The following is a 14,472-nucleotide window of genomic DNA, read 5'->3' on the forward strand; positions in this document are numbered from 1 at the left end:
CTTTTTTCAGTCATAAGCAGTTTCCTTCAAACTTAACCAAGAAAAATCATCAGATTTTATTTTTTATTATAACAACAATATCCGTATATTTCTCTAAATGTGTTATAAATATAACTACATACATACATCCCTTCTTTCCAAGCTATCTTTCCCCAGTACTGAGGAAAAGTGAGCCAAATATCATTTGTCTTTCTATGGTTATACATTTCAGTATTCATTTATTCATTTAATAAATAGCTCTCTTTGGGGCACCTGTGTGGCTCAGTCCATTAAGCACCTGACTCATTATTTTGGCTCAGGTCATGATCTCGCAGTTTGTGAGATCGAGCCCCACATCGGCCTCTGCTATGATCGCACGGAGCCTGCTTGGGATTCTCACTCTCCTTCTCTCTCTGCCTTTGCCCTGCTCTCTTTCAAAATAAATAAATGAATTTAATTTTTCTTTTAAATAGCTCTACTTGTCATGATTGCTAGGTGTGCTAGGTGCGTGAAAAAGATAGGGGCACCTGCATGGCTCAGTCGGTTAAGCATTCAACTTCGGCTCAGGGCATGACCTCATGATTCATGGGTTCGAGCCCACGTTGGGCTCTGTGCAGATAGCTCAGAGCCTGCAGCCTGCTTCAGATCCTGTGTCTCCCTCTCTCTCTGCCCCTCCCCTGCTTGCACTCTGTCTCTCTCTCTCTCTCACAAATAAATAAACATTAAAAAAAATTTTTAAAAAGACATACAATACCCCCTCCCTCATGACATTTACATTCAGAAAATACATCTTTTCCCTAATGACTATAGATTGTGATAAAAACAAAACAAAACAAGGGGTGCCCAGGTGGCTCAGTCGGTTAAGTCACTGACTTCAGTCACTGACTTATCAGATCATGATCTCATGGTTCATGAGTTCTAGTCCTGCATGGGGCTCTGTGCTGACCACTCAAAGCCTGGAGCCTGCTTCAGATCCTGTGTCTCCCTTTCTCTTTGCCCCTTCCCTGCCCACACTCGGTCTCTTTCTCTCAAAAATAAATAAACATTTAAAAATTTAATAAATAATAACAAAACAAAACAAAAGGAAGGGTTGGAAAAGAAGGATAAAACAAAGTTTATTGTTTTTCTATATAGGAAAAAAACAACGAAATGTTCTTTAAAGTGTTTCTGCTATTTTAGACCCTTTTCAGTTTAGCAGCAACATGTGATTATATTTCTATAATTCTCTAATCCTCTAATCATGTGTAATAATTGAGTAGACATGTCAACATGACCCTGAAAAATATGACCACGTGACATCATAACAAATCATATAGGTCCAAAACAGCACTGGAAACATTAATCCGTCCTCATGATCTCGAGATCCAACAACATTTGTTGTTCATCCAACAAATATTTTGACTGCCTCCCACAGTCATTTCTCTGGTTCTGAGATTGAGCACTAAACAGCTCTCCAGTCATTTTGAAGTTTAAGATTTGGTGTTAGGTCTCTCCACCCTCTGCAGAGATTATCTTTAGGAGACTAGCAGACCCAGTATGACCAGTAGCTTCCCTAAGTGACATCACTTTCAGCCCCTCATTTTTTGGCCACATCTCCAGATGCAACAGAATCATAGAACGTTAGAATTAGAAGGTATGCTAAAGTATATCTAGATTATCTACTCTAACGCTTTTTATTTATAAATGTGAATGAGGGCCAGAGGTGTTAATTAACACTCAAAGATTATTCAGCAAGTTATGGTAATGGCAAGACATTAGAAAAATGTGCCTCGTATGCATGTATGTGTACGTGGATGTGCAAGAGGGGACATGCAAAGACCATGTTGGCTCAAAAAGAAGGAGCCCCCTACTTCCTTCAACACTATTTTCTGCATTTTTGCCAGTAATAAATTTGCTATCTTACTGTCCAGAGTTTTTTCCATTTATCACTAAATTCTCCTTTGAGCTCTTAGACTTGGCAAACATTGAAAACCCTGAAAAAAAAAATTTTATCTCTTGATGTCCTGTCCATAAATTAATTAAGATAACTCACTTTCTCCCACATTTCCCATAATCCAGAAAATGAAAATCAATTGTAATTTTTAAAACTCAGTAAAAAATCCTTTGACTTTCTCTCTCATGATGGACTGGTTTCGGTCCTCTGAAAAACACAAGGCAAACTTCCAACACTGATGAGTTAATGTTATATCCTGACTATATTTAAAATTACTTAATCATATTCATTAATACAAAGATAGTGAGAAGCCCCCACATTTACTCTCAGACAACATGAGGTCACCAGCATGTGAGGGAATCATATACTCCTGGTCATTAATCTTAATTTCTGAAATTACATTTGAAGATTTAATTCTCTCTTCCCATGTCTAGACAGGCAATGAGGAATAATCTTTTCAGCTTTAATTGCATTTACTCCTATAACTTCATAAAAAGGACAATTCTAGTTGCTATTTGCAAAAGAAAAAAAAGATCATATGTAATCCTCATTATCACATTATAGTTGTCAGTAACCTTAATAGCTGGGCCTCCACAGGAGACATAAAAGAAATATAAAACAAAGTTTTATTTCTAATAAAAATCATATTCATCAAGAAATTATTGATCGTATGCTATGATTACAAAGCATCTGCTGTGATTTGCTACGGCTGCCATAACAAAATTCCACAAATTGGGTGACTTAAAACAACAGAAATTTATTTTGTCACAGTTCTGGAGGCTAGAAGTTCAAGATCAAATGGTTAGCAGGTTGGGTTTTTCCCTGTTAACCAAGGGACTCTCTCCCTGGTTAACAGATGGCCACCTTCTCAATGTGTCCCCACAATGGCCTTCCTCTGTGTGCACACAGCCCTGGTGTCTTTCCATGTATCCAAATCCCTTCTCATAAAGACATCAGTCAGATGGATTAAGGCCCACCTTAAAGGCCTCATTTTAACTTAATTACCTCCTTAAAAGCCCTATCTTCAAATACAGTCACATTCTAAGGTAGATTAGGGCCTAGATTTATGAATCTGAGGGAGGGGGTGCAGGAACACAATTCAGCTGAAACACAAAGCATTATGTGTCATCAGTATAATAAAGCAAATACAGTAAGTCAAGAGAAGCTGCTGGCTGGTACACTGGTAAGGCTCTGCACCAGAATTCAGAACAGCAGGAGAGGAAGGGAGATAATATTTGCTGATTACCCATTACGTGGCAGTATCTGGGCCAGACACTTAACATGTGCGATCGTGTATAAAGCACATGGAAATCACAATCCAACCGGCTGTCTCCATTTTATAAATGAGGAAACTGAGGCTAAGAGAGGGGAAAAGACTTCCCTATGAAATGCAGCCAGAAAATGTGAAGACCATTTTAAGAATTGAGGTTTGTCTTCAACACTTATCTACCTTCTACTAGAACATGTTTCCTCCCTGATGCTAGTCCTGGTTCTACCACTCACTGGTTGTTCCTGGACACCTCATTGAGCTAACCTGGAATTCAACTTCCTAATCAGGAATATAAGAAGTCTCTTCATCCATTAAGTGTTCATAATTTCCTATTATATATTTTTCTTTATTATAAAAGTATTATAACCATTACATACACTTTGGAATTAGAAAAAAGGGAGGAAAATTAATGCAATATTCCATTCTAATACAAGCACCATAAATAAATCTTTTGGTGCTTAAAGATTCCTTTCTGGTCCCATTTCCTTATAGGAAATATGGGATGGTAGAGTTTCCTTCTTGCCTCACTCATTTTTGGGGAAAAGCAAGTGCCCATATCATTATGGGATCCAAATTATGTTAGCAAAATAGAAGACGAGAGACAAAAGGCACAATTATATCCTAAAAGCCCCTTCACTTTAGTATTTGAAAGGTTTGTTTCTCTTGTGGATGTTTATCCATGAGGCAGGACTGAGCTATGCCATTTATACACACACTCACACACACACACTAGCTTTTTCTAAAACAAACAATGGAATCTAAGGACCAAGAGGAGAGAGAGGCCTAACCCTGAAGGAACAGCCAAAGGGTGAAGACAAAGGGACATTAAGGAAGGGGAGAAGAAAGCAGCCCAGATAGAAGAGACTCCTTGATCTCCATCCAAATGAACTCATAATGGACCTAAAAATGACTTGAGGCAAAAGGCAAAGAACAGTATTGAACCACTTGTAGGCATTCCATCTCTTAAGACTTTCTAATCATGGACTGCATGCCCTTCCAAAAGTTAAGGTCATGGCAAAGTAGTTACATATTTTGAAGAATATATATAATATAATATAATATAATATAATATAATATAATATAATATATATCACAGAATTATATGTACAAACTTGGGACCTGCTTCTGCTTTTTCATTTAATAACTCATAAATATATTTAATATCATTTTATAGCCTGTCTAATCTTGATTTTAGTACCTACATAACATCCGATTGAATTAGTATACTGACTAGTTTACTTAGTCATTATTCTATCTTTGGACTTTTGACTTATTTCGTTTTTATATGCTGGTGCAGCAATTTGCCCAGTGAGGCAGACTATAATTTTTAAGAGAGAAAAATATCCTGTAAAAGTTGCTACCAATTTCTTGGTGAAGACATCAGTTATCTTAGGGAGAACCTAGTTTGGGGAAGGTAAAATGAATGACACTTCAGTTCACAATAAAAAACAGCAAGTGTATCACCCAAGAATACAGCAGATTGTCAAAAATGTTGTAAGTGCCTAGGATTTAAAATACAACTGGTGTATTTCCTCTCTTACCACACCAGGTGCACTAAAAAGTTACGCAGGGCCAACAAGCTTTCTAAAAGAAGAATCTTTCTCCTAGGATGTTTAATGTTACTGGAATCTACCTAAAGCCAGATCATGACAATGGATAGGTGTCCTAAGAGAAAAACCTCAGGAAAAAATAGGTCATACTTGGGACTGGTGAATGGGCCTGACCTGAAGCTCTAGAATGTTATAAGGAACAGCTGGTTGGGCAGCATTCCGGTGATACTGAAGCCATTCCTGGCGCAGCCATTGTGATATGCCTTGAGAATGACAGCTGGGTGTATGTACTGAATGAGCTTATCACTGAGGATTGCAACACTTGGACCCAATACACACTTTGGTGTGCAGTAAACATATTATAACATCACCTGGAAGGAAAAGGTTTTCTCTCCCTGCACACAAAGAAACAATCGTCAAATCGGACAGAGCTGGGCTCCTTGTTTTCTGTAGTGATTCCAGTGGTGTTCAAACCCTGATGCTGGACTTCATACTTTCAGAAGTAACTTCATATCACAGTAACAGCAGTGTCAGCCACATTGAACAAGTCCTTTGATGAGGTGAATAGATTTTTTTTACAGCTCTTTTTCATTGAAGTTATAATGACAAATTCTTTGGACTAAATAAATATCCCTGCTTAACTTGGGAGAGGAACTCTAGGCAGAGAAAGCAGAAAAGCAGCTCAGATTCATTGGATGTGAATGTTAAAAGGGAATTTGACCTTACTTTGTACTCTTAAAAACAGGTAAAGCAGAATACAGCTGCTTCACACTTAAAAATAGCAATGCAATAGCATCTTCCAAAAGAGTTTGCCCAATATTTTATAATCTGTCTTCACGATAAATTCCCAGAAGCAGATAAAGGTAAACTGCCGTCATTTCTAGATGTCAATTAAAAAATGTAAAGATGGCATGCACCAAAGTTCAAAGAAAGAGAACCACTGTGAGTTAAACCACTGTTGAGTTAAAGTATGTTTCTATGAAACATACTTCATAGAAAATGAGGGACTTTAGTATAGACAATAAGGGAGGATTAAGAGTATAGTGAATGGAAATGGCAAAAATGTCTAGTCTCACTAGAACATTCACTCACTCATATGAGTAATTAGCACCATTATATGCCAGTGATTATTCAAGGTACTGGGGGGACAAGGAATCATGCTGACTTCAATTAATTAAAAAGTTGGCAACAAAGAGAACTTCAATTAATTAGTGTGTTTATTGGTCTTTCCTCTTGCAGGAAAAGACTAATCTTATTTATACATGGAATTCAGAGAAGCTTAAAACAAACCAGGCTTCATTCATTCCTTCATTTCTTCATTTGTTCATCTAATCATTCAACATTTACTGAGCACTCCCATGGGCCACAAACTGCCAGCTGCTGCAGATAAAGAGAGAAATGACAAAATTTCTTTCTTCAGCATTTGGAGATATATATATATATATATATATATATATATATATATATATGTAAATGTATACGTAAATATTCATTTAATATATTCCATAGTGGGTTCATAAACTCACAAATTTCTATAGATTATGACATTTAAAAATTCATCTCCTTTTTATCTAAGAAAACGATAGTTCCCTTATAGTTAAAGTTCTACATAAAATTTGTTGGATATTCATTCTTTTTTTTTCTTTAGATCCAGCCTTCTAGGATAGTCACTTTAGTATACGTGCTGCCGAAGTGAGCACAAGGATAGTCACTTTAACACATTGCTAGCCAAAGAGCTGATCAATACGAATGAACTGCCTGAAGGTGGCTTTGAGAAGGACTTGCTATCAACCTATATTAGCTAAGTGTGAAGGTTAAGATGAATATACTGACCTTTCTCATTTGAGTATTCAGATGGTTAGCGATGCTTCATATTGTTACTGTGTTTATCTAAAGCATTATGAAAACCCCAACTCAAAGAATAGATTGGGTAGTGCAGGTTATCAGTTAATTTCTTCTGCCAGAATTGGGAAAGCAACCACCTTTCCATCTGAGCTTTGAAAAAAGTGTTTCTTTACTTTCACATTCAGACACAATGACAGGATTAAGTATGCTGTATCTGGTCATTGCCAGACTATGTTGTGCCCACAGAAAAGTTGACAATGGTTCAAAGAAGATGAAACCATCACATCAAGCCAGAGGACCTCTTTATAACACTGCTACTTGTTAAAGCCATCACAATGTGCCATCCAGTATTCTATTCCTCAGACAGCCTAACTTCATAGAATGTTAGCCTACTCAGACCCAACTCACCTATCATAGGAGCATTGAACAAAATCTCTACTTACTTTTCTCCTTTCTGGCAACCAAAAGGCCAACAATAGTCTCTTTATCTACCAGCTTCCTTCTGTCCCTGACTCTCTTATTTAAAAAAAAAAAAAAGCCTTATCTAGAATACTCTTCTTCAAGTAAGATTTATCCAGCTTGTGTACTTGAATAATAATGTCTACGGTCAGGCACCAAGTTTTCTTTATTCCAATTACCGTCAATGTGTCTGGCACACAGCAAGTGCTCAATGACTATTTGTTGAATTGACTTATATAGTTTAAAAAATATCTGTATCAGTGATTGAATTTGCCTACTATATGTAGATTTTTAAAAATCATATCTAGGAGAAATCTAACCTAAAGTAATTGATTTCTGAAGGTCACCTGAACTGATTCAGATCTTAATACAAGTTGTTTCATGTCTAAAATTATGTTTTTGAACATCTTTTCAATAATCTATGAGTGTTAGGGTGCCTGCGTGGCTCAGGTGGTTGAGCGTCCGGCTTTGGCTCAGGTCATGATCTAAGAGCTCATGAGTTTGAGCCCCACGTGGGGCTCAGTGCTGAAAGTTGAGAACCTGGAGTCTGCTTCAGATTCTGCCTCCCTCTCTCTCTGCCCCTCCCCCAGTAGCACTCTGTCTGCCTCTCTCAAAATAAATAAACATCAAAAAATAATAATCTATGAGTGTCAGCAATGAAAAAGTTCTGGAATTGCTTGTGACATATAGTTTACTCTAAATTAATAAGCCACCCATCTAAGACAAATTCATCTCTCTTCTGAAAGGATTGACCAATACTATAATCCTTACTATTCATGTTAGCTGAGAAACAGAAAGGTCCTTAACCAAGGATTTGCTGAGATAAGCATAACTTAAATATAAGACCAAAACAATAGAGGACTCTGGTGGACAAGTTACTGCTTTTCAATACTAAGTCCAAACTCCTCCATATCTCTCTCAGAGAGTATTTTAAACTTTAGGGATTCACCACAAGCATAATGTTTAGGGGACTGCTACTGGGTTCTGGGGAATGGTACATCCATTACCCTTTAAAAATGTTTTCACTGATGTAATCAGAATGAATTCAGCAAACCAACTGGAAGAATTATAATTATTCACTTCTGCACCAATGTTGGGAATGAATATAACTTCCCTTGCAAGCTTTATTGCATGCTAATTTATCTGAGCTGCATTAGGTGACAAGCATTCTGGAAGGCCAGCAGAGTCATGGAATGGCCTTGCCTATCTCTTAGAGGTTCCTGTCACTCTGCTTAGGAAGATTACTGACTCTGTGCCTCAAACATTATTTAGCATCAAAGTAGAACGCTAAGTAGGAGAGAAAAACACTTGCTTGTAGGCATATTATGAATAGTTTCATGACTTGCACTTTATTCCATAATGACATCTTTGATTCTAAAGTAGTGATGTTCCCAAGGCTATAAATAGAAGAAAGAGACATATGAACATAACATATACACTTAGAAATTGAAAGGGAAAGAACATCATATAATCATAATAGGGAAGACTTATTTTGCTGTCCAGTCATCTTACATCTCACGCACAGTTTCCGTGGTTTTGAGGAAGTTTCCAATATTTTAAGAGTATACAATTTCACCTTTGAGGCACAATGTGATTAAAACTGTAAAACTTTAGAAAGATCGCCATTAGAATCTATTTTAGGGTATCTCCCAATCTTTTACCCACATATGCACAGATGTACAAAAATAAATATATTTACCTACACTTCTACTACTTTGGAATGTTAGCTTAGGAATTCACGTCCTAAAATTGGTTGAGCTGGGGGTCCAAGCCCAGGTGATGGCCTTCTTTCAGAACACATCTAATTTTAATGTGAGTGCAAATTAATTATCTTCCCCCTCCAATTGACACTGACCAATTTGTACTGAGAAGTAAGGGTGACAAGGCAGAAGGGGTGATCAATAGCGTGTTATACGCAGCCACAGGAAATCTGATCCCCAGGGGCTCAGAATGCCAGAAAGGGCAAGAAGTTAATGGGGGCAAGACAGCAAATCTACACTATACTTTAATTTGCAAGTTGAAAAACTGACTATTTTTGGTAAGAAGTCTTCTATCCCATTTTCTTCAATAGCAGAAATCTATGATTCTCTTTCTTTCATCCAGTTTGAATTAAACACACGTACAGAACAGAGAACTGAAACCCAAAGGAAATTTTATCTTCATTTGACAAATATTTTCGTGAATTTAATAAAAGAAGTTATTGTTCCAGAAATGTACTGGCTTTGTAGGATAATAATCAAAGTGCCATTTTATTTTAAAATGATCATATCAGAGCCACGTCTTGAAATTAAATCAACATAGATTCAACCAGCATTCGTTCAGATATTTGGGGTGTGGCTACATGTACTGGTCACTATTCTTAGTGCCATGGATGCAGAAATACAAGATAAAAGTGACTGTCTAAGCCCTCAATGAACTCACAGTTTACAGGGGGAGACAAGTTAAAAGATTCTAAACAATACACTACCTGCATCTCTAAACTAGGTATACTTACAATCTTATCACCTATTTTATTGAAAGAATTAAGTGCGATAATCCATATAAATTATTTAACAAAATTCCTGACACATAGTAATTTAAATAACTATTAGGATCAGATGATGATGATGATGATGATGCCTCCACTAACCCAAGGATCTACAAGCACACTGAAGACCGAAAATGGATATTAGGAAATAACTTTTTTTTTAATTTTTTAAAAGTTTATTTAATTTTGAGAGAGAGACAGAGCATGAGCTCTGAGGCGCAGAGAGAGAGGGAGACACAGAATCTGAAGCAGCCTCCAGGCTCTGAGCTGTCAGCACAGAGCCTGACACAGGGCTCGAACCCATGAACCACGAGATCATGACCTGACACTTAAGTGACTAAGCCACCCAGGTGCCCCGGAAAAAACTTTTAAATAAAAACATTTTGTAAGAGGTATACACCACATCTAAATTTTTAATAATGAATAAAAATAATTCAATAAGATAAAGAGTTGGAGAGAGATAGAAATGTCCTAGACAGATGAAATAGAATCTTCAAGTTTTCACCTCCTACCCTGAACAGTTTAGGCTCCATCCTGAGAGTTGGAGCAGCCCTAGACCACATATTTAGTACCTAAATACTCTCTGTTGTTTATGTTCAGGGAAGCCCCTAAACGCTTGAGAGACCCTTGTATCTGGACACAGGATTCAATTTACATGTGTCCCTAAATTTCCATCCTCTTCGATTCTGGTGAGAACCTTTTGCATGATTGATTAAATAACATGAAATTAACCACTATTATCCTGTGTTTGGTCTTTCCTATTCACATGAAATCTATTTGCACTGGTATTTGAAAATACAGATCTGTCTTTTCCTATTTAAATAAATGTCATTAAATGTCTTCAAGTCTTATCTGCAGCACATACAGCATTATTCTATTCTTTTAGAACATACATACTTCAGTACATTGTTAAATAAATTTATATTAATTTATCCACCCATTCTTTATTCTTTATGTATGCCTGTAACATACTAGATACTGCATTCCACATATTTGTGAAAGGTGTTATATAATAGGAGAAACATGGTCTTTTCCCCATATAGCTTTAAGATTTTTAGTGGCCTAGGCCCCTATTAAAATTTTGTCTGAATCCACAAGTGCTCAAAGAAGCTCTTAACTCTGAAAACTATAATAAGAAAAGGTCTATCAAATCATATAGTAAGCATTTGATGAAACTACTGTAAACATTGAAGAACATAACCCAGAATACAAATCCCATAACAGACCCTATTATAATTGAAATGGATCTATAATAATTTAAATGGATTCAGAAACTAGTAAGGAAAATCAAGTTTCTACAAATGGTGCTGGGAGTATTGGTGTGGAACTAGAAAATATGTGAAATTAATATTCACTCTATATATGTACTAAAAAATAAATTCTAGGGGCACCTGGGAGGCTCAGTCGGTTAAGCATCTGACTCTTGATTTCAGCTCAGGTCATGATCTCACGGTTGTGAAATCGAGCCCCACGTCGGAATCCATGCTGACAGTGTGGAGCCTGCTTGGGATCCTCTCTCTCCCACTCTCTAGGCTCTACCCTCTCCCTCTCTTTCTCTCTCTCTTTCTCTTGAAATGAATAAACTTCAAGAAGACAAATAAATTCTAGCTACATCAGAGCATCCTAGATAACTTCTGTTCATCCTCCAAATTCTCTGTCTACCCTTCATCACCCTACTTTAGTCTCCCAAGACCTTTATGACCTCTATTTATGACATCAAGAGGCTACCTTCCCATCTAGCTTCTAGCTGAATTCAACAAATGAGAGATTCCAACACAAGACCATAGAGTAAGAAAACGAGAGCAGGAATTTATTCCCCTAGCTTTCTCTTTGCCACATTACCACAGGTCACCTATGCCATTCCACCAAAGGCGTGGCTCCTGTCAGGTGGCCCAATCTGTAAGTTCCAAAAACTTTTTCTCTACCCTTATCCCCTCATGTCTGGGGCTGGTAATAGGACCCCATTAGTACCAACCCTGGGGCACCTCACCATCCCTTATTGGTCTCCTTTAATTCTACCCACACCATTTCAATAGACTCCTATAAAAGACTCTTCAATTATACCATGTCAGTGAGCGATTTGCTTCCCATACCCTCCCTGACTGATGTAGAGATATATAGGAGTTTGACATAGTTCCCCTAGGTAGAAAAGGTTCTCGGCTTTATTCAGACATTGTATACAGTATCATCTTTGCTCTTGAAGAGGCCTAGAGTTAATGAAATAGTATCTGGACAACATAGGAATATTTATTTATAATATTTCAGAGTTCCATTAAGTTTCATACTACTTTATATACAATATAGGGTACAACCAATGCCTCCACGGTTACTAAAAAAAAAATTTGATTTTCGCCATTTCATTATATGCATGATGGGACTCATGTGATGTCAGTGAAGAATGGATTCACCTGTGGGTCAACTAATGAAAAGCAAAATCCTCCAAGTCAAGTCCTTGTCTTCCAGGTGACATATGTCCTTAAATTGCTTATATTTAGGAATATTTCATGTATAAGTGAAATCAACAAGGACTTCTCTCTGTTTACATAACAGACAAAAGTTAGAGGGGAAGAAGATTTTATCTGGATATTCTGAAACCAGTCCCAGTCATAAATCTATAATGTTTGGACATACTTATCAAATTATTCCTCAGATTCTTAAGTTATTCAACAAACATTTATGAAGTATATAATATGTGTCAAGTGTTACACTAGGTGTTGAGGATACATAACAAACGAAAAATACCATTCTGGCCTCATGGATTTTAAATCCAGAAAAGGAGAAAATATTAAAATAATAATACCACAAATAAATATTTAAATTATAATGACTGCAACGCAAGATGCCCTAAAACAGTTTAATCATGGGATCTTGTTTGACAGGAGGTCAGGAAAAAAATCTCTTCTAAAGAATCATTCTTAGATCTGAGACATAGAAGATGAATAGTATCTCGTTCAGGCAAAGCATTTGTGAAGGTCCAGAGGTGAGAAGATACTTTGCATTTTCATCAAAACTGAAGCAGCTGAGGCTCACTGAGCAGCAGGAAAGAAAGGAAACAGGTAAAAATAGACAGTGGCCAAATCATCCAGGGCTTTATAGACCATGTTAGACATGTTGTATTTTATCCTAAGATTCATGGAAAGGGTTTGAAGGAATAAGACTAACCTGAATTTTTAACAATCACTCTGCTACCAGATGCCAAGAACAATTATGAGCTATAGTAAATAAAGCATCATGGTATTGTTTCAGGAATATGAAAGTAGCTTAATAAAACATAGTCCAAAATCATTCCTATAACTATGGAAATTTAGAATATGCTAAAGGTAGAATTTCAAATCAGAGGATAAAGGACAGTGTGTTGGAATAAAGTGTGTTGGAACCATTGATCTAATAGTTGGGGAAAAGTTAAGCCATGGTATTATTCTGTATGCTGATTATACAGCTGTTGTAAAAGATGAACCCTAAAATCTCAGTGGCTTAAATCTATAGAAAGAAGAAAGAAAAATCTAAAAAAAATAAGGAAGAATTTCTTGCTTGACATAGAGTCCAAAATGGATGCTTCTGATTGGTGGGTGGCTCTCCCCTAATTGATGAGTCTTGGATTTAAACACTTCCCAGATTTGGGGCGCCTGGGTGGCTCAGTCGGTTGAGCGGCCAACTTCAGCTCAGGTCATGATCTCATGGTTTGTGAGTTTGAGCCCCGCATCGGGCTCTGTGCTGACAGCTCAGGGCCTGGAGTCTGCTTCTGTGTCTCTCTCTCTGCCCCTCCCCCGCTTATGCTCTCTCTCTGTCTCAGAAATAAATAAACATAAAAAAAAATTTTAAACACTTCCCAGGTTTGACTTCACCACCTTTGAAAGATGACCTACAAAGTCATTTTGGAAGAGGATCTCTCTTGAAAGGTTATTATAGCCCAAAACTGGAACTGATGTACATTGCTCAACTCTCATTCTATTGGCTGCAATTTAGGCACATGGCCTCACAGGAGGCTGGGAATCTAATTATGTATGTAAATACAAAGAGGAAACAAGTGTGTGATTGCCCAGGAATCTCAGCCATAAATAACATCTTATGCAAAATTAAATTTTGTAAGTATTAAAAATTTAACATAAAAAAACTATGAGGGGCACTTGGGTGCCTCAGTCTGTTGAATGTCAGAATTTGGCTCAGGTCATGATCTCAGCGTTTGTGGGTTCAAGCTCCATGTAGAGCTTGGCACTGACAGCACAGAGCCTGCTTCAGATTCTGTCTCCCTCTCTCTCTCCCCCTACCTCCTACTCCTCCTCCTCCTCCTCCTCCTTCTCTCTCTCTCTCTCTCTCTCTCTCAAAAATAAACATTAAAAATTAAAAACAAAACTATGAGAGTACCAACAGAGATTTTAAAAGAACATTTTTATAGTCAATCTGGCAAAGACTAGAGATATAATGCAGAAACCACACACACACACACACACACACACACACACAGAATGACAGATTTAACTACATCAAAATTCAAAATTTTTCTTTCACAAAAGACAAATTTAAAATAATAAGTGGCACTCTTGGAAGAAATATTTGCAAAACATATAACAGACAAAAATATAATAGCCCAACTGGATAAAGATATCCTAAAATCATTTAGAAAAAAAAATCATTACAAAAATCAACAACAACAACAACAACAAAAAATACAGGAATTCCATTGGATCAAGGAACACGTGAAAAGATGTTCAAGTTCACCATTTCAGGAACAAGAAAAGCAAACAAAAAAATGGAAAGGTAATCTATCATTTTATCTAGCCAAACAGGCAAAACCGTAAGCAGGGTTAATGATTTATAAACACCACGACATTTTTTGGTGGAAGGGTAGGCTGGTACAGTTTTGGGGAGAGAAATTTGAAACTGTATGTCAGTACTTAAGCTGACCTAA

At 37.0% G+C, this 14,472-nt stretch overlaps 1 long non-coding RNA gene across 2 annotated transcripts in view; it reads left to right on the forward strand.

Annotated features, from left to right (window-relative positions):
* Positions 1-11,325: 11,325 nt before the first annotated feature.
* LOC113593638 (uncharacterized) overlaps positions 11,326-14,472 on the forward strand; it is a 31,585-nt gene continuing 28,438 nt past the window's right edge. Inside the window, exons 1-4 of one of the 2 annotated variants that reach the window (XR_003413907.2) lie at positions 11,326-11,462; positions 11,956-12,026; positions 12,443-12,619; positions 13,397-13,662. This is a non-coding gene — a long non-coding RNA (uncharacterized LOC113593638). Of the gene's footprint in view, positions 11,463-11,955; positions 12,027-12,442; positions 12,620-13,396; positions 13,663-14,472 lie in introns of those variants that run through there. The other variant, XR_008291157.1, reaches the window with a different exon arrangement.

Source organism: Acinonyx jubatus, chromosome D4 (genome assembly GCF_027475565.1).
Source record: "Acinonyx jubatus isolate Ajub_Pintada_27869175 chromosome D4, VMU_Ajub_asm_v1.0, whole genome shotgun sequence".
Classification (NCBI taxonomy): Eukaryota; Metazoa; Chordata; class Mammalia; order Carnivora; family Felidae; genus Acinonyx; species Acinonyx jubatus.